The sequence below is a fragment of the Meleagris gallopavo genome, chromosome Z (assembly GCF_000146605.3).
Source record: "Meleagris gallopavo isolate NT-WF06-2002-E0010 breed Aviagen turkey brand Nicholas breeding stock chromosome Z, Turkey_5.1, whole genome shotgun sequence".
NCBI lineage: Eukaryota > Metazoa > Chordata > Aves > Galliformes > Phasianidae > Meleagris > Meleagris gallopavo.
The window spans coordinates 22,750,354-22,750,998 of record NC_015041.2 but is presented as its reverse complement, the minus strand read 5'-3'; the positions used below and the strand labels follow the sequence as shown (position 1 = coordinate 22,750,998).

The 645-nt window shown below is 53.2% G+C and overlaps 1 protein-coding gene across 1 annotated transcript in view; it reads right to left on the bottom strand.

The window, feature by feature from the left end:
* The window catches only part of LOC104914975 (BCL-6 corepressor), a 17,286-nt gene that overhangs the window by 453 nt on the left and 16,188 nt on the right, over positions 1–645 (bottom strand). The window lies entirely within an intron of this gene.

Genomic DNA, 645 nt, shown 5'->3' with positions numbered 1-645 from the left:
AGGGTCTTACACCTAGGGAGGAATAATTGCATGCACCAATACAGGCTGGGGAATGAGCTGCTGGAGAGGAGCTCTGCAGAGAGGGACCTGGGCATCCTGGTGGATGACAGGTTGGCCATGAGCCAGCAGTGTGCCCTCATGGCCAAGAAGGCCAATGGCATTCTGGGGTGCATTGAAAAGAGCATGTCCAGCAGGTCGAGGGAGGTGATCCTCCCCCTCTACTCTGCCCTGGTAAGGCCTCATCTGGAGTACTGTGTGCAGTTCTGGGCTCCCCAGTACAAAAAAGACAGGGATCTCTTGGAAAGAGTCCAGCGGAGGGCCACAAAGATGGTGAAGGGCCTGGAGCATCTCCCCTGTGAAGAAAGGCTAAGTGAACTGGGTCTGTTTAGCCTTAAGAAAAGAAGACTGAGACCTGATCCAGGTTTATAAATATCTGAGGTGTGGCGGCCATAGCGGTGAGGCCAGTCTCTTTTCAGTGGTACGTGGAGACAGGATGAGGGGAAACGGACATAAGCTGCAGCATAGGAAGTTTCGCATGAATGTGCGTAAGAACTTCTTCATGGTGAGGGTGACAGAGCACTGGAACAGGCTGCCCAGGGAGGTTGTGGAGTCTCCTTCTCTGGAGATATTCAAGTCTCTCCTGGA